A 26,316-nucleotide genomic window follows, 5' to 3' on the forward strand; every position below is an offset into this window, starting at 1 on the left:
AACTAGGCAAAGGCAAGCAAAGGACCACATTTGGCCTCCGGGCTGCAGTTTGGAGACCACTGTGTTAAACTATTAGCTTTTATGAAATATAGTAAATGCATACGTGAATAGGAAAGGGAAATGTGGAAACTATGTGGTCCAACTTTATTTGATCCTTTTCAGCTGACGGAGTGTCTCAGTATATGAGGTATTTCTGCAAGAGTGGTGAATTGTTGATTGCAGTGCTTGATTGCAGTTACCTTCAAAATATAAACACAAATACAGAACAATCTTAGCAGTAATTTGTTCATTATATTAACCACCTTGGAATTTTGAAAGCCAAGGTTGTCATATCTTTCGTATTGAAGTAAGAAAGAGAGCACCGACATCGAAAAGAAAACAGGATATATTATAATGATAAAATATACTTCTGCTTAAATCTGATTGATTTTATTGGGTTATAGTACACAGAATAATGTCATCCTAATATATATATATATGCATATATATTTATTTTTACAAAATAGAAGGGAAAGCTGCACCATTAGCCATGCTGGAGATGAACAGAGCAACCAGAGGGACTCCCATGTGTCCACTATTATAGTAGAATTTCAGGTTAAACCTAACCACTCTTAAAAATGCTCCATCTGCCCTCCTACCATCTATACTGACTAACCCATGTAAGAAAGATGCATATACTTACCTATTTTCAGTTTGTTCCAGTCTTGTCATGTGATCCAACTCCCCTCAGTCAACAATTACTGTAGGGGAGAAGAGTAGCACCAGCAACGGGTAGGGCAAAGTAGCCTATGGATGACGTCACTGCTCCACCAGCTGTTTTTGAGCTCTGTCTCCTTTCCCATGTGTACTGCATTGGCTGGCACAGGGGTCCACATGACTGGAACGAAGTGGGATGAATAAGTATATAAATCATTCTTACGCAGGTTAATTAGTATAGGTGTTAGGAGAAGAGAGGGAGCATTTTTAATACTGGTTAGGTTTAGCCTGGAATTCTATTTAACACCGATGTGTGCTTCATCCAGATTTTTGCTTGTAACTTTTTTTTTTTTTTTTGGTGGGAAGGAATCATATTAGGTTACCCTTTCCTTGCAGTTTACACTCGTTTTCTCTAAAGCACCTGTGTAAGCCAGGAGATCTGAACCTCCCCATATGTGGAAAACTGGGGATACTCTTGAGTTCTCCCTTTACATTGCCTCTGCTTAGTAGGGCTTGGGCTTTCAAGTGGAATCTCCTTCCAGGAACGCCATAGGGGTTATTTACTAAAAGTGGAGAGTGCAAAATCTGCTGCAGCTCTGTAAAAGCTGAAGTTAGAAGATGATTGGCTACCATGCACAACTGTACCAAATTCTAAGTGCTTGAGTTTTAGTAAATCTCCCCCCTTTTCTGCAGGAAATTACGCTTACCTCCCATACTATGGTGTGTGAAGGCTGCAAGTAAAGAGTAGGCAGATATACAAATCCTACTGCATATAGTGTACAGTATGTCAAGTGTTTTGCTGAACCACCATATGTAAATTAAATGTAAATAACCTTATTTTTTACAATACAAAAAAAAATGTGCATTAAATAAAAAATTAATGGAAAAGTCTCTACATGTGAAGTCCATCAAAAAGTGTTAGAAAGTGATGAATCCTCCACCAATCAGTCGTGATTGACCATAAATCAACAGTATATGGACTAACACACATCAGACTGGATACTCACCAGATCCTCTGCTACAAAATTTGTAGCCCGCATAGCATGATAGCTCACCCAACTATACTGCATCAAACTGTCATAAAGAAAAGATCCTTCCTGTTAAGCTGCTGCCACAGCTACCATTCAGATTTGTAACGATTTCATGTAAATAAGTTGTGCCACTCGCTGATGGTCCCCTTAGGAGAGGAACACTTCAGACATTCTCCCACCAAATTCAAAGAGAGTCACATAAAAACTTTCACCTCACTGTCTGTGCAAGCTCCAGCAATAGCTCTGGGTGGCTTTCCTCTCCTATCCAGCGCTGCCTTTTTTCTTTTCAATACGGACATTAGGTTTCCCAATGACTATAAGAAAAATCAGATAGCACCTTTACATTGCCTCTGCCTAGTAGGGCCTTGGGCTTGCAAGTAGGACCTCCCTCTAGGAACACCTTGTCCGCAAGCAATTACGCTTGCTTGAATCTTGCAATAATGCAAGTCAAGTCCTTGAATATTTTTAAACAATTTTAATGCAGAACATTTTTACCATCCTCTGAATCAACTGTGGTTATAGGATTATAACTTTTTTTTTTTAAAGTTGAACTACATTTTGTTGAAAAAGACTTTCTTTTTTTTTCAGCCAGACTAACTATGTAACATGAGGTAGAAGAGAAGGTGGAATATTCCAGAATCCAACAACTAGATAGCATCTGGTAATCAATGCAAAACGCTGACCGCTACCTACTTGAGATTCTTGTGTAGCTCAGTTCTGCTGACTGAAGCTTCAGAAAATTTACTCCAAGCTGAAAGCCTCCATGCACACAGTCTGCAAGACAGCCAAGCTCCCTGGGCCCATGCCCCAGCCCGGTGGCTTTACAGTAGACACTCAGCTTACTTTCAAGGGAGCCTAGCCAGGGCCAGGGGCCCTTTCAGAATAGTGGTTAGCTGTTTTTTAGAGAATGGTCCAATCTCACTGATGACAAAAATTGGCCAACTAACAAAATAGGCAGACCTCCCTGTACCACACCGCTGTACTCTGGAGCTTACTTGCCAGAGTCTGGCAAATGATGCATTACAGAAATCCCCAGAAAACTGCATTCTAAAAAAGAACTTACAAAACATGAAAAACACTTACATGAAGCAGAGAACACACCCTACATTCTACGTATTTTTCTTGTGGACTACGGGGGAAAACAAATGTCTGACAAAGTTTTATCTCACATGTTGTCTATAGTTACCAGTCAGCTTCTGTCTTTCATTTTTTTTCCCCACAGCTTAAAAAATGAAAACCTAAAAGTTAAATGGGTATGCTCCAGCTGAAACAAAAGTGAGACAAAGTTTGTCTCAGATACTTTTTATTGTTTCCCCCTATGGGTCGCAGCTTAAAAAATGGCAATCGTTCTCAGAACTGTTCCTGTACTAATACCTGTAGAATAAAAATAAGCATGATACACTTTGATGTATGTAAAATAAAATGATTGTACACAACTTATCTCAAATTTCTGGTGCTGATACCTCTGCAGTAAGAAGAGCTACAACACTGGTGAGAATTGTGCACCTACAGAAAATCCATAAAGTGGCCTACTACAATGTCTGGCCTATGTACCCATATGGTCTGTTGTATTTTTTAGTGATTGCCAGGACTGACTTGACATCCCTCTCTATGTGTACATACTGTGTAAAGACACACACATTGATATGCCATAATCCACTATATTGTCAGTTTAATCATAGGGTACACATTTGTGAAGTGGTCTCTTGATACTTCAATGGTTAAATGCCATCTATGCATTGATGACTCATACATGCATTTATCTGGCCTTGAATAAGAATGGGATTCTGGAAGTCTTTTTAATCAAACTAGCCTCCTATCTCTCAGTCTCCTTGACAACATATCTGCCTTTCTATCCCCTGGAAAAGCAAGGATTGCGTAGAGCCTCCTCCTAGAAGTATTATATAGAAAAAAAGGCTCTAGAAAACTGTGGCTCTATAAAAGTTACTAAATTCAAAAAGTCAACATATATGAGGAATATTTGATGTATGATGTTATATTTGTACAGTTCATATGTTAGATCCTATCATCCACACTGATTAAAGTCCAGTGTTGTTTGGCAAGGCTTTATTAACAACATAGAGTTTAAGTGTAAAATTTGGTGGGTTTTCTTTTTAAAGGGCAACTCCTCGATCTCAGAGAGACCAGGGGCTGAGGACTGGGCGTATTAGCTGGTGTTGGTATATCACCAAGACTGTAAGCGTTTTAACAATTTTTTTTTATGTAATAAAAAGGAACATTTTTATGCGATGGTTATATATTTTTTCATTTTTTTCACTTATTTAATGCACTAATGTGAATCACTAATGATTAATCGCCCCTTGAGGAGGACAAATTGGCCAAAAGAGGTGCATATTGCCCTTTGGGGAAATAGCTGTAAGAGCTTTAATGATTTAAAGGTCATCTGTATTTGGTGAGTCGATCCAAACTAAGGGGGCACAAAGGAGTTGAGAGGGCATCGGGAATATGCTGGTTATAGCATGGTTTATATTTTCAGTGTCTGATTGGATACTGCACTACCAAGATGAAGTGTTTGTATTGGATAAAGCACTGAGATTTACACTTACTTAAACTGTACTTTTTGCAGTTTGTAATAGCAGTTGCTCTTGGATACTACATTTAAAGTTTAAATGTGCTTAGATTGCACTTATGGCACATTGTACTTTCATTTACTTTTAATATTTATGATTTGCATATTTTTGATACACATTATACGCTGAAGGGATTTATATTCATTGAAGGAAAGAGGGTTAAATTTAGAATCATATGTTGTTTTGTTTAAAAGTTTTCATTGCACGGGGTTGTTAAATTTAAAGAAGGATTGGATAGGCAAAAAAAAAATCACATATTATAACACCCCCTACACAAAACACTAAACAGTTAATACATTTTTGAAAATCCTTGCCATTTAGAAGAAAATCTCATTACATTTTCATGACCTTATCTGTCACTGCAATTCAAAAGATAACAGCATTTGCTCTGCTAAAGAGGAGATTTAACAGCAGAGATTTCATCATATCATCTCCTCACTCTCTGCAGTAAAAGGAAACAACAGTTCCCATCAACCAAAGGGAATAGTAGTGAATATGGGTGGGTACACTAGGCCTGAACATATTGAATGTGTCTGAGAGTCTCAGTCTGCCCACCACTGCAAGTGGGGCTGAATTACATCACTGCTTTCTGGAGAAGGAACTACTGAAAGAATGTGCCAAGACCAGTGGCTGGGGTAATATGAGGTATAGCTCTGTTCTAACAGGAAACCAAAGAGAATTAATGGTGTGATTTGAAAATGAATAAGCTATTTCAGAGCAACTACTAAGCGATCCAGAAGATGTATTAAATATTCAGTGAAGGTAGGAAATCAGCAACAAGAACATGTAAAGAAGTTTTTGCCCGGAGTTCTGCTTTAAATATTTGTCATGGCATAGCATATAGTAAATCTTGCCAGTAACCAAAATATTGGTTTTAGGTAGAGCTTTTAATGACTGTATTTCCAAAAGTTCTTAAACATATAATTTAGAACAACCATTCTCAGCCAGGGTTTAGTAGAACCCTAGGGTTCCTCCAGAGGTTGCAATGGGTTCCTTGGTGTCTGACCAATCTCCCATTTGAGGGTGCCTGCATAGTTCCAGACCCAACTCCATTTGGCAGAGCCAGCAACATAATGCCAATGTCCTTTTCAGTTGTCTGTAAGATATAGTCTAAGATCACCACCGGAACACTAACTAAATACGCAGCGTGAATGAGTACATGGATTTTATGCACTGTAATGATTGATTTGAGTATATACACGCACATTTATGGTATATTATTGTTTTTACAGATTAAGGCTATGTTTTGATGTTGCATGATTGATTAGAGCGCGGTACCATATTTAATCATTGTAAAGGGTGGCATTTCATCCCACCATTCTAAGGATGACATTCTTCCGACAAACCACCAATGTATAGGGCATTTTTATGACCCCTCAAGGATTAAATTTAGCAGGGTCCTTGAGAGTAGAGATGAGCGAATCGAACCAGGCGAAGTGGAATTCGATTCGAATTTCAGGAAAAATTCGATTCGCGTCGAATCCGAATATTAGCCTACTTCGGGTGCGCGAATCGGATTTTTCCCGATCAGCCGGCAAAAGTGTCCCTGCAGAGAGCTCCGCTATTTCTGACAGTTCTCTGACAGTTCCTTCACATGTACAGTGGTTGAAACATTGTATCTATTTGTTTCCATTTAGGATACAGATGTTTTTATTCGGAAACAGATACAATGTTTCAACCGCTGTAAATGTGAAAGTCAGAGAACTGTCAGAAATAGCGGAACTCTGCAGATACACTTTTTGCCGGTTTGGAATTATTCTTATTTTCATCCTACTTCTTCTTCTTCTTCTTCTTCTTCATCCTCATCCTCAGAAGAAGAAGAAGAGGATGAGGATGAAGAAGAAGAAGAAGAAGAAGAAGTAGGATGAAAATAAGAAGAATTCCAAGCTGGCAAAAAGTGTATCTGCAGAGCTCCTCTAAGTGTATCTGCAGAATAGAGGAGCTCTGCAGATACACTTTTTGCCGGCTTGGAATTCTTCTTATTTTCATCCTACTTCTTCTTCTTCTTCTTCCTCTTCATCCTCATCCTCATCCTCTTCTTCTTCTTCTGAGGATGAGGATGAAGAAGAAGAAGAAGAAGAAGAAGAAGTAGGATGAAAATAAGAAGAATTCCAAGCCGGCAAAAAGTGTATCTGCAGAGCTCCTCTATTCTGCAGATACACTTAGAGGAGCTCTGCAGATACACTTTTTGCCGGCTTGGAATTCTTCTTATTTTCATCCTACTTCTTCTTCTTCTTCCTCTTCATCCTCATCCTCTTCTTCTTCTTCTGAGGATGAGGATGAAGAAGAAGAAGAAGTAGGATGAAAATAAGAAGAATTCCAAGCCGGCAAAAAGTGTATCTGCAGAGCTCCTCTAAGTGTATCTGCAGAATAGAGGAGCTCTGCAGATACACTTTTTGCCGGCTTGGAATTCTTCTTATTTTCATCCTACTTCTTCTTCTTCTTCTTCTTCCTCTTCATCCTCATCCTCATCCTCTTCTTCTTCTTCTGAGGATGAGGATGAAGAAGAAGAAGAAGAAGTAGGATGAAAATAAGAAGAATTCCAAGCTGGCAAAAAGTGTATCTGCAGAGCTCCTCTATTCTGCAGATACACTTAGAGGAGCTCTGCAGATACACTTTTTGCTGGCTTGGAATTCTTCTTATTTTCATCCTACTTCTTCTTCTTCTTCTTCTTCCTCTTCATCCTCATCCTCTTCTTCTTCTTCTGAGGATGAGGATGAAGAAGAAGAAGAAGAAGAAGAAGTAGGATGAAAATAAGAAGAATTCCAAGCCGGCAAAAAGTGTATCTGCAGAGCTCCTCTATTCTGCAGATACACTTAGAGGAGCTCTGCAGATACACTTTTTGCCGGCTTGGAATTCTTCTTATTTTCATCCTACTTCTTCTTCTTCTTCATCCTCATCCTCATCCTCAGAAGAAGAAGAGGATGAGGATGAGGATGAAGAAGAAGTAGGATGAAAATAAGAAGAATTCCAAGCCGGCAAAAAGTGTATCTGCAGAGCTCCGCTAAGTGTATCTGCAGAGCTCCGCTATTTCTGACAGTTCTGTGACATTCCCTCCATACAGCGGTTGAAACATTGTATCTATTTGTTTCCATTTATGGAAACAAATAGATACAATGTTTCAACCGCTGTATGGAGGGAATGTCACAGAACTGTCAGAAATAGGCTATTTCTGACAGTTCTGTGACATTCCCTCCATACAGCGGTTGAAACCGCTGTATGGAGTGAATGTCACAGAACTGTCAGAAATAGGCTATTTCTGACAGTTCTGTGACATTCCCTCCATACAGCGGTTGAAACCGCTGTATGGAGTGAATGTCACAGAACTGTCAGAAATAGGCTATTTCTGACAGTTCTGTGACATTCCCTCCATACAGCGGTTGAAACCGCTGTATGGAGGGAATGTCACAGAACTGTCAGAAATAGGCTATTTCTGACAGTTCTGTGACATTCACTCCATACAGCGGTTTCAACCGCTGTATGGAGGGAATGTCACAGAACTGTCAGAAATAGCCTATTTCTGACAGTTCTGTGACATTCCCTCCATACAGCGGTTGAAACATTGTATCTATTTGTTTCCATAAATGGAAACAAATAGATACAATGTTTCAACCACTGTATGGAGGGAATGTCACAGAACTGTCAGAAATAGCCTATTTCTGACAGTTCTGTGACATTCACTCCATACAGCGGTTTCAACCGCTGTATGGAGGGAATGTCACAGAACTGTCAGAAATAGCCTATCTTCTCCTTCTCCTTTTCCTTCTCCTTCTCCTTCTTCTCATCCTTCTCCTTCTTCTCATCCTTCTCCTTCTTCTCATCCTTCTTCTCATCCTTCTCCTTCTTCTCATCCTTCTCCTTCTTCTCATCCTTCTTCTTCTTCTCATCCTTCTTCTTCTCATCCTTCTCCTTCTTCTCATCCTTCTTCTCATCCTTCTCCTTCTTCTCATCCTTCTTCTCATCCTTCTTCTCATCCTTCTCCTTCTTCTCATCCTTCTCCTTCTTCTCATCCTTCTCCTTCTCCTTCTTCTCATCCTTCTCCTTCTTCTCATCCTTCTCCTTCTTCTCATCCTTCTCCTTCTTCTCATCCTTCTCCTTCTCCTTCTTCTCATCCTTCTCCTTCTCCTTCTTCTCATCCTTCTCGTTCTCCTTCTTCTCATCCTTCTCCTTCTCCTTCTTCTCATCCTTCTCCTTCTCCATCTTCTCATCCTTCTCCTTCTTCTCATCCTTCTCCTTCTCCTTCTTCTCATCCTTCTCCTTCTCCATCTTCTCATCCTTCTCCTTCTCCTTCTTCTCATCCTTCTCCTTCTCCTTCTTCTCATCCTTCTCCTTCTCCTTCTTCTCATCCTTCTCCTTCTTCTCATCCTTCTCCTTCTCCTTCTTCTCATCCTTCTCCTTCTTCTCATCCTTCTCCTTCTTCTCATCCTTCTCCTTCTCCTTGTCCTTCCTCATCTCCAAGGGCATTTAAATTAAAGGTACAGTGTTCTGCACTAATTTAAAGGCTCTCTGAAGCCTAGAAACCCTTTTAATAAGTTAAATTCGTAGCGAATTAATTCGCATCGAATCGAATTTCTTCCTCAAATTCGGCGAATCAGCCGAATCGAATTTTTGAATAATTCGCTCATCTCTACTTGAGAGCTTAAAATTATTTCAAGTGTTTCTCAGTGTTAAAAAGGTTGAGAAAGACTGGTTTAGAATATTGATAAAAAAGCATTACCATTATAAAATCTCTAAAAGGATAAATATACTGTAAGCTTATTTGAGATATTAACTAGACAAAAACCTGCATGGATTGGGTCTTTTGTTTCTCCTCTTGCCTAGCAAATGTTATGCTGGCCATACACTGAGCAAATTTCCCCTGATTCCTAATGAACCAACCAAAATTCCATCAGTGGTTGGCCCTGTTGGCACCACTCCACCCAACATCCTTAGACTGAAAATTAAAAAAAACCCAAATAATCCAAATGTGGCAAAATTTGCACTTGAGAGGGGCTGTCCCTATATTTAATACAGGTAACAGGAATAAAAAAGAATGCTTTATGTCAGCTGTATTTGTTCTAGCTTGCCAGTTGCACATCAAACCAAAGTAACATTACTAAACATACATTTACACAGAATGTGCATGTTGGGGTCAAAGGTGCACAACCTGCAACTCACAATGCAGTGCCCGGCTACGTAGTGTCCCAGACCAGCTTCCTTTCTGGTTGTCTGTGGTGTCATGTGATCACATTGACCAATAGGAAAAATGTTTACCTTAACTGATACAAGACATTTCTATATATCAGTAACAAGATAGTATTCTTGTCATTAAATATTACATTGATACAGTGTATTGATCTAAAGCTGATGAAGGGTCATATAAGTCCAAGGCCATAATTTTGTATTATTGTGTGGTTTAGTGAACATGATGACTGTCCTATCTTCAGTGAAAACTGTGTCATATTTGGATTACTTCTTGTACATGTAAAAGCAACCATTTCTGGGCAGTGCTTACACTGGTGCCCTGTCTATACCTGGGATCAGCTGAGCCTTGTTTTAACCATTAGAAAAACATAATTTATTTCAGTCGACTTATTTTTATTATTTTAAATTAAAATAATTAATTACTGCTTTGTACATGCAGGGGCCACAAAAAATGAACACGGTTAGATGTACAGTAGGAATGAACAAAGCACAAGTAAACCTTCAATACAGTATTGCTTAGAGACAATTGACCTTAGGATTGTGCCCACAGTGCATGAACCCTATATGTAAGGAAGGAATCACTACAAGGGCTAGGAAGATCAGAAGAAGAAGGACTCCAGCGTATGGTCAGATGGAAATAGAAAAGCAGGAAAAGAGGGGCAGGAGAAGAGAGGAGGGAGAGTGGAAGAACTCCTCCTCCATAGACTTGGATTTGAAGGTCAAATAATAAATTAATCATAGGACACTCAGACTATCAGGATAAGGTTTGGTAAAGAAGAGGTGAGCCTCAAATTTTGAGGAATTTAGGTTGTGAATCATTAAGGATACTACACATCTTTTCATTCACTATCACAAAGTTCATATTATCTTTGACCTCCTGAATGAGTGAAGATTCCATCCATGCCCTGGCTATTATTTGCTTTGCTGCCAAAGAAAAACATATTTTTTTAATATCTAGGGATACCTTAAGGGTAGTATAATAGCTCATTTAAATGCTAAATTCACCTTTCTGAGCATGTTACACGTTACACCCACATTTCAGGTGTAACATGTAACATGCTCCAGACCTGCCCCCCCCCCCCCCCTTCATGTATGACAGCAGGCGGAGGATCCTCTCCCCGCACTCGCTGTCACATTTCACAGTGATCGTGAATGAGAACTACAAGTACCATGAGTCACCGCACCTAATGGTTTGTAGTTCTGATTGAACTGTGATGACACTGATGAGTGCTCTTATAGTTCATTCACAGGCCTTGCAGCTTGTAAACAGCCGGCCGTATGGAGGTAGGGGCTGAAAGCTGCATGGCTTGTCTGCAGGAGCCTGACATTGTACCCCTGATCCACTGATCACAGGTGCAATGCTTTGCAAGCTCCTGAGGGGACAAAAATAAATGCACATTTTTTTCCTGTAAAAATATGTGCATTTATTATTTCTTCTCAAAAGGTGAATTTAGCCTTTAATATATCCAGGGACATAATTTAAAGGAGAAGTACAGCCAAAGCTCATTTGTCTGTACTTCTGTGGATCTCAGGAGTGCAGTTCATTCTGCACTCCTGTGACCTGTTTTCATCCAACAGTGGGCCAAAGTCCACTGTCAGCTGACATCACTCAGCCGGTCCAGGCTGGGGAAAGATCGGGACCATGTGGTCAGGTTACCCCCAGGAGCCAGGAGCCTCTGACAGACTGATCCAGCTGCTCCTGCCCCCTCCTCCTCCAGTGACCACTGGGGGTAGGGGTGGGGCAGAGAAGAGCGGGATGACTGACAGTCACCGCTCTCTGCTCAAAGCAGCAGGGAGAACTTTTCGTTTAGAATTGTATAGTTTGATCGCTCACTTCTCACCCATAGAGCTGGCGGTTGACAGATGAAGCATCAGATCAATGCTGGATCTACCTAGGTAAGTATGATTTAAAAAAAAAAAAAAAGCTGCTCTTTTAACCTGTTAAATAAACCTCTTACTGATTTTTTTGCTTGAGCTTTGAGAGCTATTATGCAGTATGATGAGTGGGTTATGGCATAGGTTTTCTACATACACTTTCCATGATGGTCTTCAGTACAGCTGTATGCCAGAGCTTTACTTATATAATGAAAAGAAAAAGGTTTGCTTTAATGTGTTTCCCCCCAGGAGCACATACTCACTTCTCCTCCGCTCCCCCACAACTCTATTCCTCCATTGCAAGGAGCAAAGAAAAACAGCCTGGTTAAAAACTCTTAGTGGCTGAATTCAAAGCTTACACAGGACTGAGGATTTTGTCCTCATGTGACCACATCAAGCCAATCACCAAATATTAATACTGCCACGTGAGAAAAAGGAGAGTGAAGTGGCCGGAGACCAGACCCTTTCTCCACCCTCCTGGTTGCGCAACCTTACCCCCTCCACTCCCAGGGGAATCCAGACGCTGGCCCTTATCCTTCCAGGGCTCAACAGCCAGGTGACATCACGGATTCTCTTGTTCTCTCTCTCAACACATCTACTATGACCACTGAATAACTGCACACTGAGGCTGTCTGTAGGTTAACTTCTGAACTGTAGAATATGAAGTGGTAACACATTCACTTCTGGTCTTGGACCCCAACACAGTTTAGCAAAACACCCTTCCTCCAAGTACTGTCATAAGTCCCTTTAAGGTTGGGAAGCATTGCTGTGCCCATGTCCGGGAAACTCCCATCAAGGGGAAAGAAGGTATAGAGTCACTGTCTCTTAGGTGCTCATTTTTCACATGGCAACACTTCCCATGGTTAGGGTCTCTCCCTACTATGCTCCTCCCACCATATTTATTGGATTATGCCAGGAAGGAAATGAAATCATCCTCCTTCCTGGAAGGATTTTAAAGAGCAACAGCCTTAAGTAGGCCATCTAGTGGACCCACCCTCAACCTACTATGCTCCTTCCAACCCAGAAGTAAAGATGTTTAAATATGAACTCTCTCATCCCCACCCACCCAACTAATCATTATGTTAGCTATAAAAAAAACGCAAAATAAATACCTAAACTCATAGCCATGTGGTGCACCGCATCCCAAATCTTGCCTGCAGAGGAGAAGGGTCCTTTTTCAGATATCTGCATCACTTACTAGATAGCTGTCCAGCACCTTTATTCTCTCATGATTGAGAAAATTGCAGCGGTATGATGATGTTACAAACAGGTGAGCGGTCAGTATGGGCATAGAATGTAGCAATGGGTCCACCAGTCATCACTTCTGGAAGAGCACATGGACAGTGGAGGTTTCAGAAGGTATGTATGATTTATTAAATTCTACTTGGGTGATAGGGGTGGGAATAATGGACAAAGTGAAGAAAGCTTTGCCTGAAGTTGGGCTTTGTCCAGCATGAGGGGGCAACTAATAAACACTAACTGCTAAAGCAAATTGTCCGCAGGTTAATATTGTCCATTGGTTCACTATAAATAGTTACCTTTGTTGGGGAAGGGGGCAGAAAATCTAAACTGCCCCAGCAAAGTAGGAAAACAAGAGAAGACTACACTTACCCTAGGGTTGTCAGTTTCAAACTTGACCTGGGTAGAAGCTACTACTCATAAATACATCAGCTAAACATTATCCCTATCTATAATGTTGATAACAATCATGACAATAGAAAAAGAAGAATAATGATTACTAGGGTGCTCAGCCTGTGGCTCGTGGGTCACATGTGGCCCTTCGACCGCTCTGATGTGGCCCTCGACCCCAAATCAGGGAAATGCACGACTATTATATCCTGTGAGTTTGGTGCGCTTCTGAAAGCACACCAAAACCCCTGAATGTAGGAGTTTTGGTGCACTTTCAGAAAGTGCACCACACTCGCAAGATATGATAGAAGTCCATGGCAAAGCACAGCTAACCTGCAGGAAAGCAGCACATCAGTGTGAAAGTAGCCTTATAGGGGGCACAGGACAGTAAGAGCTTTTTACATTTGTGGTTTGGGGGACAGTAAAATTCCACAGTTGAAACATGTTTAACCACACAGCCCCAACCACCGGTGTAGCATCAGGGGTCACAATATTCATCCCACTTTATGCTCCAGGGGCCTGTGCCACCTCCCTGTCACATTCTGTTTTACACTTGGACAGGAGGGGCGGCATATACAGGAACCGATCCTCTGCATTTTTCTCCTGTAACCACTGAAAGCCAGCTTCTCCTCCTCTCCCTCCCACCAGCAATTAGCGGCTGCAGGAGGAAAATGTTCATTATGCTATTCAAAATTAAAAACAAATTAAATTCGGGACTGTTTCTTTTCATTGTGGCCTGCGACTGGTTACCAAATCACTTAACTGTTTCTCATTCTCAAAACGTTGAGCACCCCTGAATTATTAGAAGAGAAATTAAGTGCTCCAATGTAATTCTATAATGAGACTAGCTTCTTTTTCGATAAAGGTATCTGTATCTAGGCACATACAGTATATGAATAAATTAGAAAAATGCCCACAAATGTGTAGTTTCTTATTATCTGCCTCAGCTTATACTGCATGTGTTTTATTCAATCTTTTATCTTTGCTAAACTCTTTTTGACAAATATGAAAACATGCTTTTATTGTATTTAATGTATTTATTTTTTAAAGTATCAGAACTATTTAATTATATATAGCTAACAAAAGGATATCACCAAGCAGCCATCATGTCAGTTGATTAAACAGCTGTCCGGATCTCTCGCTTTTCATTATGACAAGCACAAATGTAATTGTTACCATTCAAGATCCATATTCCTCTGAATGAGGCACCTGTGTGAAATTATGTTCATGTTAGTGAAACATCTTGTAGCAGAAGACGCCGAGCATCCACTTGTTCTGTAGAAACCAATCTTAAGGAATAAAGTAATATCGACACACAGGCGATGTATAGAAAACACTATAGCCATGAAATCACTTGGGTGTGTGTTGAATCAATGCTTTCTACCACTATTCAGCTAAGACTCAGACTAGTTAAAGAAATTCTCATTACTCAATTGACCGTTGGGAAAAAAAAGAAATGTGGAAAGTACCCAGCCTAATGTTGCAGAAAAAGACCTGTTTGTTGGTGATTTGTCTTTGCTGGTTGCACCCATTATCACCTTTTTTTTTGTTGTTAAGCATTTTGTGCTATATTCAGTTGCAAACTAAATAGATTTAAAGAAGCCTATGTGGGTTGACCTTCTTGCGCGTTCTGTTTTAAGGCCCCTATTCACATTAGGTGATTTGTAATCAGGGGCAAATCAATTCTGCCCACAAAACCAAATTGCGGCAAAATGCACAAAAAGCGTTTGGGTACCATTATTCTTAATGCCACCACAAAGGTGGTGCGATTCTGCTGCAATTTAATAAATTCTCTAAGCTTGTCACCCAAAAAAGGAGCAAGAGCTTTTATGGGGTGAAAAACAAGCATAGGGTAGCCCATTAAAGTGACTATATAATGGGAGTAAATGTGAGCGCAGTGATAAATATAGATAAAAGCAGCTAGCATATAAAGGTAAAACCTCAACACTTTAAAATGACAAATAGAAATAAATATGCAGCGCTGAAGAACATGAATTCTATAATATTGATATTAATAAATAAATAAATGTAAACATATATTATAGGTGAGCGCTAATATTGGCGCAAAAGTAGTGCAGTGATGACTGCGTCTATGAGTGACGCATCAGTATAGTATATGCAAAATGATAAGGTGACAGTGATGGTGAGTCGAATCACAAAATATAGTAGTCCATAATGTGAGGTAATCCGTGCTCCGTGTTGATAATTGCTGATGCGAATTATATGTATATCCTTATAATGGGGTCATCTGGGTCTGGTCTAGGGCTGCTGGGTCATCAGGCTCAACAGTAGACACTCAGGATGATGCAACTCACACTCAGGGGTCTCACTCCGCTCACAGACTCATCAAGACAGCTCTACGTAATGGCTTCACATTCCAAGATGGCTCCACATTATGGGGCTCGTAATAACCAAGCCAGGGGTCAAAATATTTCTGATACTGTAGTATGTTTATTATAAATATAAAAAAGTATCCAGGTAAAAAACAGCAAACTCACATGTGGTCACAAAATGGCTGCTGGCCTTCCTCATGGCCTTGTGCAGCTAGGTGGGAGCTGGTGGGCTCCCCTGACGTGTTTCGTACAGCAAGCACTTTGTAAAAGGGGTGAGACCACTCAGAAGACGCTGAGTTTAAATAGCAGGTTGCACATGCACAATCGCGCGCCGTATGGAGAGATGGGCACATGCGCGGGCAGATCACTAAACGCGTCATGCAGAGCAACGTGCGCATGCGCAGCCAGGTCACCACATAATTATGTGCATGCGGGAAGGTGTCAGAAACGTCACTCAATGTCTGAAGGTGTCCTGTTGTACAGATTAAATGCATAATTAAGAGGATATGGTTTGGTTAGGATAGGTCCAACTTAAAGGAAACGTTTGGGGAAACAAACACATAAAAAACTATTATTAATATAAATGGCAAACTCGAGAACCATTATACAGGAGACCAATCCTATGTATACAATGAGAGACTCCATTTTGTTGTAGTCTAAAGTGCAAAGAGCATAGAAAATACTGAAGTTTTGGAAACTACAAAGCCCAGCATAAAAAATATTATATATAAAAACCTTTAAGTGAATATTCATAAATCAATTATTATAAAAGGGTCAATCTATAAATCCATATCCAATTAATATCTCACAATAAAAAGGTATAAAAATATTTTTACAAGTATAAATTAGATCAAATTAATAAATCTAAATAACATACATAGATAATGTAAATAAACAACAATAAAAGCACAATAAGGTAAAAATTATATATGTATAAAAAATATATAATGTAAAAGTGGGCAATAAATATAAATCATAAATGTATATAGATATATCTCATGTGCAAAGGATAAAAGATAAAAGTATGTTAAAAACTGGAGGAAAAATCTCATAATTCTTGTAAAAGATGGCTAAGTGATGGATGAAAACAGCAAAGATCTTAAAATATATATAAAAAATTATATTGTTAAATTTCAAAAAATGAGTAAAAAATAGAATAGAATAAGATAGAAATCAACTATTATTGATAAAACAATTTATGTCAAGGTCTATGTTGAGGCCACGGCGGGACAAGGATTTCAATTCTACAATCCATTTAGTTTCTAGTTGTGAAACAGCTCTTCTTTTATGTCCTCCTCTCCATTGTGGCTTAATGAGATCTATAGCAGTAAATTTAAGATCAGTGGGGTCTCTATAATGACAATCAAGAAAATGCTTGAAGAGCGAATGTTCTTTATAACTTTTCTTTATATTACAGTATTATAGTGTTCCCTAAGTCGGCCTCTCAATCCCCTTGTGGTTCTACCCACATATTGTAGCTTGCAAGAACATTCTAATAAGTAAACTGTGTATGTACTGTTACACGTGATAAGTGGGTTGATTTTGTAACTCTTTCCCGTGGTATTTGATTTAAACTCCCTAATTTTACTTTTATGGGAGCCATTATACCGACAGGCTGCACATTTGTTACATGGGTAGAACCCATTTAATCCAAAAGATGAAGACATACTGTTAGGAGAATCTATTACATTGGGAGCCAGTGTAAGTCTAAGGGAGGGGGCTTTCCTAAAGGTAATTTCTTTAATGATTGTACTGGTCTCAAATCCATGGCCTCCTTTTTAATGCTTGTCTATTTTTCTTTGTCTTGCCCTCCTTCCCCAGCCTTGCATTCCTAGAAATTCGCCCTCAACTTCATTTACACATCTTTTTCGTCTAACAACACTACATTTGCCTAATGATTTTTCTTTATAAATTCTTTAAAGGCATAGTTCACCTGTACCAAAAATCTGCTTTCAGATGAGGCAGATGCAGATAAGGGGTGTCTGTAGATAAAAACAAGCTTTGTAGCTTTAACCAAAATTGAATAATGCCCTTGCTATAATTGTAGGCTATTTACGTACCTCAGGAAGCCTGACTAGAAAGCTCCCAGGACGTTGCTTCATGAGGTACATAAATGGCCTACACCTACAGCAAGGGCATTATTTCAATTTTGGTCAAAGTTGTACAGTTTTTATCTTCAGACGCCCCTTATCTGCATTGGCCTTTTTTTTTGTAAAGGTGAACTAACCGTTTAAAGCTGATCTCAAGGTTTCAATTAACTTTTAATAGTTTATTTGGACCAGGTTGGTCTAGATCAGGGATCTCCAAACTATGGCCCTCCAGTTGTTGAAGTCCCATCATGCCTCTGACTCTGGGAGTCTTGCCTGTGGCTGTCAGAGTCTTGCAAGGCGTCATGGGACTTGCAGTTCCTCAACACCTGGAGGGCCATAGTTTAGAGACTTCTGGTCTAGATCAAGCATCTCCAAACTTTCTAAAGAAAGGGCCAGTGTACTGTCCTTCAGACTTTAGGGGAGGGGGGGGGGCGTGCCATGCTGTAAAAAAGGCCCAATCTTTGGTATTAGGGGGAGAAATAGTTGGTGTCAGTGGAAGGAATAGTGCCCCATTATTAGTGTCAGTGACAAGATGCCCCATTGTTGGTGGTAGTGGCAGGAATATGCCTCAAGGACTGGATAAAGGCAAGCAAAGAGCCGCATCTGGCCCCAGGCCTGCAGTTTGGAGACCACTTGTCTAAGTAAACCAATACTTTCAATATCAGATTAGGCAGCAGCTGTGTGTGCTGTGTGAACTGTATGCAGCCTCAGCTACATACCGTATACAGCACTGTGTTCCAGGAGTAGGACAGGGACATATCTCCAACTCCCAGAACAAAATCAAGTCAGGCTGAGCGCAGCTCAGCTTTTCACGGGGAGCTTTGTATTCTATGAATCGGTTAAGGCAGAGGATATGATATCATCAGTCCACCTCACTTCTTCAGCCAATCAGAGGAAACTTTGTATTCATTCATAGAAGAATTTGGGACCAATATTGGTTCATATTATCTTTGTTTCATCCAGTTTCAAACACATGTATCCACTGACTGTAAACATAGCTGTTATATTTTTATGCAGTAGATCAGCTATTTAAAAATGTTACAAATTGATACAAATAATAAAGAAAGTGGTTTTATTTATACTGTGTTGTTTATGCCTGAGAACACCATTTAAAACCCCATTTTTCCATGACATTTTCCCTCCCTCATTGTAGGGGTTGGGTTCTATGTTTTCTATTTACTGCCTTTTGGGGATGGTACCGATGTGATTCAATTGACAAGGCCTCCCACTCAGTTTCTACATACAATTTATATAGTGCTCCCAGCCGCTGCAACTGTAAGTGAAGTAAATAGTTTGTTTGGACCAGCGTGAACTATTTAAAGTTAAATGAAACCTGGAAACCAGCTTTATCATTTCACCTCTTTCATGAAAAAAAGGAACATTTCTAAAGAAGGAGAAATGACGTTAAAGAGAGTTTGAGATTTTAATGATAGGGTTTGCATATATATAAAATTCTAAATTGATGGCCAAATTTTAATCATGTGGCAATTAGCAGGGAGATACAGCAATGATTCTTCTGTATGGCTTTGCCTACTATTCTTTCAGGATTGGACTAATTATTCCCAATTTCCATTCTTCTAGTAATTGTTCCTCCTTCCAGCGATACATCTTCAAAAAGTTGGTCCATATATTTTTATCATGTATGAGCTCATACCATTACCATTATTCCATTTCAGTCCTTTCATAATATTTTCAACTCTATTTCTGGGTCATAAAATAAGCCTTTTTTCACTTTCTATTCTCTGATTCTAAATCTATTTGTCTATTAGTCTGTCAAAGTATTTGGCCCAGCATTCTGCTATCTTCACTCCCAATTAAGTTTCCATTTTTATCTCTACACATCCAACCATTCATGAGTGGAATCTTCTCTTTAATATACTAACCTCTTTGAAATTATTTCTCTTTTTCATGCTGCTATATTATTCTCTGAAACTTTTCCCATTCTGTTTCCCCATTCTTTTTTCTGTATATTTTATTTGCCATCTCTTCCCTTTTCGGAATTGTCACCTAGATTTGTTCTTGTTTTAAGTTTTTTGTACTCTATCTAACCTTCTACCTTCCTTCATTTGCCTTCTATTTCCTTCTACACTCCTTATATGAAAGTCATTTGTTTCCCTTTCTATAGAAAGTTTTAAAATATATGGTTACCTTTACTGCTTCGTTTCTTGTTCATTTTCACTATGTATCTACAAAAATTTCAATAGAAAAGTCAGTTAAAAAAGAAAGTTTTGTAGCAAAGAACTTTATCTGCAGATTATAATATATGTTTATATTTGTATTTTCTGCCTTTTTACAGTAATGTTCATAATGTCACAATATTCTTAATAATTTCTTCTTGACATTTCAGTTTTACACTTATTTATTATTTATTACAGGCACTTGTATAGCGCCACTTCCATCTTTATTCATTTTATTAATATACAATCTCTGTATTTTCTCTCCTTTCTAATTTTCATATACTATGTAATTTGTCTACATTGGAAGTGTCTGTAGACCCTGACAATGGCCCCTGGTTTGTTAAATATACAAATAAATGTGGTTTGTTATCCACTTAAGCTCTGGAAAGTTTTACCCCCTTCATGATCAGGGCATTTTTCACTATTCGGCATTGCGCTACTTAAAATGGAAATTGCATTGTCATGCAACACTGTACGCAAATGAAATTTATATTGTTTTTCACACAAATAGAGCTTTCTTTTGGTTGTATTTATTCACCAATGGGTTCTTTATTATATTAAAAAAATAGATTTTTTTTATGTTTTCTGTTATAAAACATATCCAATAAAAAAAATCAAAAAATAAAATTTCTTCATAAATTTAGGCCAAAATATTCTGCTACACATCTTCAGTTAAAAAAAAAAAAAAATTGTATATTACTTGATTTGTGCGGAAGTTATAGCATCTGCAAACCGTGTTACATATACTGGTGTTTACGCAGCTATAACGCTATACTAGTAATGTCGATAAACAGTGAGACTGTGATAGTGTGGCGGGCTATCTGGCACTAGCTGATGCTGGCTGGAAGGGACACTAGCTGACTAATTGACACTGATATCAATAGTGACCCTAATAAAGTGATCAATGCTAAGGATTTCATATCCCTTCTACCTCTTCTCCAGGATTTCAAATCTCCAGACCGTTGGAGTGGCTGTGGGGGTGCTGAGTGCTTGGTGGGGGGGGGTGCATGGTGTTCACATTTACGTTTTTTCTGTAAAGGTTAATAAACACTTTAATTACAGCATATTCCTGCCACTTACAATGGCCTTTCCCACAAGCTGTAGATTGAAAATCTTTTCAGCTGACGAGACCTCATTTTAAATTCCTGCAAAGTTGCTTCTATAGCAAAAAAATGCATAAGGCCATATGTTAGAGGTGTGCAAGTGTTCTTTTCTGGTTTGTTTCCTTCAGTTATTCATGGAAGAGAATTTTCCTTAGTAATCTTTTTTTCTTTAAGTAATAAAAACAGGGTTAGCTTCAGATGTTGCTTTATCCACGTAAGCTAACTACTATAGCTGGGCAGTAAAGAGCTGTAATATGCAACAGCAGCTTCTTGATCACTTCTAGACCACTGTAAATAGCTTCCCTCTTCTCCGTTTGACCCCTGGAAATCTATTGCAGATCTTGAGCAGATTGAGAGTAGAGGAATACCATGAAAACATACATTCCCCAATCCCCTCTGTGATCAATGAAGCTGGAAGCACTCTGAGCACTTCTGGGTTCAAAGCTGTCAAATCCCAGCCAGCAGTGGCCAGGCAAACCACAGTTTAGTGACTCTCTATCCTTTGTCTTCTTAGGCTGAATGCAGAAGAGGCATTAGCACGTCTAACAGACCCACTGGAGGGAATTTACTAAGAAAGGACCAAACAGATAATAGAGCAGCTTTTCATAGCAACCATAGCATCAGCTTCTAACTTAAATTTTCAAAGCTTATCTGAACAAGCAGCAAATAGAAGCTAATAGGTTATTATCAGGGGCAAACTGACAGCTCATGGGGCCCCCGGGCAATAGGGGATCATGGGGCCCCTGTGTCCTTGCCCACACTCAAAAAAACCTATGAAAAAGGTACCAGGGGCATCTCATGGGGCCCCCTACTGACCCTGAGCCCTCGGGCAGTGCCCGAGTTTCCAAATGGTCAGTCCGCCCCTGGTTACTATGAATAGCTGCTCCAGATTCCGTCTGCTCCAGTTTTAGTAAATTCCCCCACACAACAAAACCTTTTACACAGCAAAGAAATGCAAGCAGCATGTCTCCAAAGTAAAACATGACACAGCACATAATGTAAAACACACAGCACACAGTTAACCCTTTCATCTCCCCAGATGTTAACCCCTTTCTGCCCAGTGTCATTAGTACAGTGTCAGTGCTTTTTATTAGCACTGAGCACTGTATTAGTGTCACTGGGGATGTCAGTGGCAGTTAGTTCCCACCCAGTGTCAGAATGTCCGCCATAGTCCCGCAGTCCCGCTATAAGTTGCTGATCACCGCCATTACTAGTATAAAAAAAATAAAAATAACAGTTCCAGTATGTATACCACCATTTGTAGATGCTATAACTTTCATATAAACCAATTAATATACATTATTGGGATTTTTTTTTAGCAAAAGCATGTAGCAGAATACATTTTTGCCTAAATTTATGATGAAATTAAATTCTTTTTATTTTTTTTACTGGATATGTTTTATAGCAAAAGTCAAAATATTGTTTGTTTTTTTTTAATTGTCAGTCTTTATTTGTTTATAGCGCAAAAAATTAAAAATGCAGAGGGATCAAATAACAACAAAAGAAAGTTCTATTTGTGAGAAAAAAAATTACATAAATATAATTTTGGTGCAGCATTGCATGACCGTGCAATTGTCAGTTAACGCAGTGCTGTATCACAAAAAATTGCCTGGTCAGGAAGGGGGTAAATCCTCTGGAGGGAAAGTGGTTAAAGACCCCCACCCCCTATGCACATATGCACACAAACAGCACAGACACAAGCATGTAATAAAATGCTGATTGCACCATTCATATTAGGTAATCATGGTTAACCCAAAGCTAATGAGCTGTAAAGTGTTGCTATTGACAATTTTTGGTATAGGAGTCTCACTGTTCACAGGCACATGCAGTTTTGAGGTTGGACTTTTTTGGTATTTTTTCCTGCTTCACACAGTCTCAGAAGAAAATGTATCTATTGTCTATTGTTTGTCTCAATGAAATGTTCAGTAAAATACCAATACTACACAAGTGCGTGTTACCCCAACATTTCATATTCTTGATATGTGTCTCTTCAGGGGCTGACTGGCTACTTTTTCATTCAGGGGCAAGTACAACCCAGAGGCCCACAGTGCAGAGACTCGGCCCCCTTGCAGACATTATAAAACAAAAGAATAGTAGTGAGGGTCTCACCTCGCTAATTTGGTGCTAATTAGCCGGCTGCTGCCTCGACCTCTAGGCCCGTTCCCTCCTGCATAGCTACATAGGATGTTGGGAGGAAATGATAGGAAAGGTGTCACTTCTTCCCTTATCACTTCCTCCCTGCCAGCACTACCACAGAACTAGTCAGCTGACCCTGCTGGAAAAAACTCTTCCCACCCCCGGTATGATCCTAGTGTATTCATGTCCTGCATGCTGCAGCCATGAAAACAGGTGAGTGGATGGTCGCTGCATGCACCGCGTCAGTCTTAGTGGCATCCAGTGTTGCCAACCTACCAAAGTGAAATATACTGCCACGACACTGAAAATTGACTGACACAGCCACGTTTTTACTGACATTTCAAAAGGTTACAAACTGACAGTTTTAAGTGCAAATTTTAGATTTTAAACTACAAACATGTACCATATGATAGCAATGCGATTTAAAGGCAAAAAACATATTTCTTATTTTTGGGATAGTAAGGGCAGTTTATTATTTATTTATTACAGGCACTTATATAGCGCCATCAATTTATGCAGTGCTTTACATATATATTGTACATTCACGTCAGTCCCTAACCCTCAAGGAGCATTCAGTCTAAGGTCCCTACCTTACATTCATATAGTAGGGCCAATTTAGACAGGATCCAATTAACCTACCAGCTTGTCTTTGCAGTGTGGGAGAAAACCCACACAGGCACAGGCAGAACATGCAAACTCCAGGCAGGTGGTGTCGTGGTTGGGATTCGAACAAATGACCTTAGTACTGCCAGGCGGAAGTGCTAACCATTTAGACCAGCAATGGGCAAACTACGGCCCGCGGGCCGTATACGGCCCGGCGGACCTTTTAATTTGGCCCGCGGAGCGTGATACATTGGCTGTCAGGATGTGTGTAGGCGGGGCAGCGTGACGAACGTGAGGGGAGCTAGGCTCCTCTCACAGTCCGCCCTGAAGACCGGAACGGCGCGGGAACACGGCGAGAGGAACGCGCGGAGCAAAGGTAAGTGAATTGACACAGGGGGGACTTGGCTTACTACTTGGGGGGGAATAGTACTGTGGGGGATAAAATACTATATGAGGGATGAATTAATATGGGGGATGAATTAATATGGGGAATGAATTACTATAGGGGGGATGAATTACTATATGGGGGATGAATTACTATGGAGGATGAATTACTATGGGGATGAATTACTATATGGGGGATGAATTACTATGGGGGATGAATTACTATATGGGGGATGAATTACTATATGGGGGATGAATTACTATGGGGGATGAATTACTATATGGGGGATGAATTACTATATGGGGGATGAATTACTATGGGGGATGAATTACTATTGGGGATGAATTGCTATGGGGGATGAATTACTATATGGGGGATGAATTACTATGGGGGATGAATTACTATATGGGGGATGAATTACTATATGGGGGATGAATTACTATGGGGGATGAATTACTATATGGGGGATTAATTACTATGCTTACTATGGGGGAATATTACTATACTTACTATGGATGACACATACACATCATTCATCTACTCTTGGTCCGGCCCCCGGGTCCAATATATGAACCCATTGTGGCCCTCAAGTCAAAAAGTTTGCCCACCCCTGATTTAGACACTGTGCTGCCCGGATGTTATAATCCATCAGTTTTTTGTCACCTATGTTCGATTGGAAAGACTTCCCCCATAATTTCTGTCCCCACAGAGAGAGAGAGAGACTGCTTTGCTCCCCCACAAGGAGACCGTTCCACATTGCCCACAGAGAGAGAGAGAGAGAAACCACTCCACATTGCCCGCACAGAGAGAGAGACCGCTCTACATTGCCCGCACAGAGAGAGAGTCCGCTCTACATTGCCCGCACAGAGACTGACCACTCTACATTGCCCGCACAGAGAGAGAGAGACCGCTTGACATTGTCCGCACAGAGAGAGAGACCACTCCACATTGCCCGCACAGAGAGAGAGACCACTCCACATTGCCAGCACAGAGAGAGAGAGACCACTCCACATTGCCCGCACAGAGAGAGAGAGACAGCTCCACATTGCTCGCACAGAGAGAGAAAGAGACCGCTCCACATTGCCCGCACAGAGAGAGAGAGACAGCTCCACATTGCCCGCACAGAGAGAGAAAGAGACCCCTCCACGTTGCCCGCACAGAGAGAGAGACCGCTCCACATTGCCCGCACAGAGAGAGAAAGAGACCCCTCCACATTGCCTGCACAGAGAGAGAGAGACCACTCCACATTGCCCGCACAGAGAGAGAGACCACTCCACATTGCCCGCACAGAGAGAGAAAGAGACTGCTCCACATTGCTTGCACAGAGAGACAAAGAGACCGCTCCACATTGCCCGCACAGAGAGAGAGAGACAGCTCCACATTGCTCGCACAGAGAGAGAGAGACCGCTCCACATTGCCCGCACAGAGAGAGAGAGAGAGACCGCTCCACATTGCTTGCACAGAGAGAGAGAGAGAGACCGCTCCACATTGCTCGCACAGACAGAGAGAAAGAGAGAGAGTGTGTCATTATGCAGAGAGGGGGGATTTGTCCCCTGAGTGTATAAAAAGCCAGTTCGAGTTTCAAATAAAGAGTTCCATGTTTATACAGACTGGTGTTGTCTAGTTTTGTTTGGTCAGCTGTGGAGTCTGTGGTCGGTGTTCAGACGGGGAGCGGTAGTATAATGGAATTACCCAAGTGCAGACTGCGTCTGGTTCCGTTACATTGGTGGCAAGCGGTGGGATTGTGCTTCCTGGCTGTGAACACATCCAAACCTCCACCGGGATCCAAGGTTCGGATAGCAGGGGAGGAGAGACAGATACCACCCGCAGCTATGGAAACGGAGGTCTTATGGCGGATGCAGCAAGTGCTGTCTTATTTAGACGATCCTGTTTCTACATGGGACGAGCTTGAATGGAGGAATGTATCTGTCCTACAACTGGATGAGGGTATGGAAGATGGAGCAGTCGGCTCATCCTTCCAATTACCGATCCCAGAATGTATGGATCTAATGGATTTTTCTTTGAAGGATGTTATGGGTGATGAGTCACCTGCAGTCTGGGACATCCAAACCTCCACCGGGATCCAAGGTTCGGATAGCAGGAGAGGAGAGATACAGATACCACCCACAGCTATGGAAACAGAGGTCTTATGGTGGATGCAGCAACTGCTGGCTTACTTAGACGATCCTGTTTCTACATGGGATGAGGTTGGTTGGAGGAATGCGTCTGTCCAACAGCTGGATGAGGGTATGGAAGATGGAGAAGTCGGCTCATCCTTCCAATTACAGATCCCAGAATGTATGGATCCAATGGATTTTTCAATGGAAGATGTTGTGGGTGATGAGTCACCTGCCAAAGTGCTGGCACTGGGCCCAAGGGCCACCAGCCCATGCCCTGGACATTTAGCCATTCCAGAGACTGAGGATTTGATAGACTTCTCTGCTGAGGAAAGACCACCTGGTGAGCCTCCAGCAGAAGAGCTG

General features: G+C 40.5%; 1 long non-coding RNA gene across 1 annotated transcript; it reads right to left on the reverse strand.

Annotated features, from left to right (window-relative positions):
* Positions 1-132: 132 nt before the first annotated feature.
* On the reverse strand, positions 133-22,939 carry LOC149470043 (uncharacterized). The gene is made up of 3 exons (XR_016311290.1): positions 22,819-22,939; positions 19,578-19,615; positions 133-239 (listed from the first exon to the last, which is right to left on the reverse strand). It is a non-coding gene; the product is annotated as an uncharacterized LOC149470043 (long non-coding RNA).
* Between the last annotated feature and the right edge of the window lie 3,377 nt (positions 22,940-26,316).

This window comes from Staurois parvus, unplaced genomic scaffold (assembly GCF_062004578.1).
Source record: "Staurois parvus isolate SC_StPar_1 unplaced genomic scaffold, SC_StPar_1.0 ptg000054l, whole genome shotgun sequence".
Classification (NCBI taxonomy): domain Eukaryota; kingdom Metazoa; phylum Chordata; class Amphibia; order Anura; family Ranidae; genus Staurois; species Staurois parvus.